Source organism: Chrysochloris asiatica, unplaced genomic scaffold (genome assembly GCF_000296735.1).
Source record: "Chrysochloris asiatica unplaced genomic scaffold, ChrAsi1.0 scaffold00038, whole genome shotgun sequence".
Taxonomy (NCBI): domain Eukaryota; kingdom Metazoa; phylum Chordata; class Mammalia; order Afrosoricida; family Chrysochloridae; genus Chrysochloris; species Chrysochloris asiatica.
Genome location: NW_006408556.1, coordinates 5,308,517 through 5,308,754, shown reverse-complemented (window position 1 = coordinate 5,308,754; position 238 = coordinate 5,308,517).

Sequence of the window (238 nt, the reverse complement as noted above, 5' to 3'; positions counted from 1 at the left end):
CAACAAGTCATACACCTCGAGCATTGCAATGATTATAATCCCCTATATGTAGTCCTGGTGTGGCGCTGTGGGCTAATGCGTTAGACTGCAAAGTCGTTTGAACTGCAAGATCAGTGGTTCAAGCTCACCAGCTGCTCTTTGGAAACCCTATATAGAGTCGCTATGGATTGGAATCGACTCGACAGCACTTAACAACAACAACAATGTACCATCAGTTAACAGTATTTCTCTCTATTTA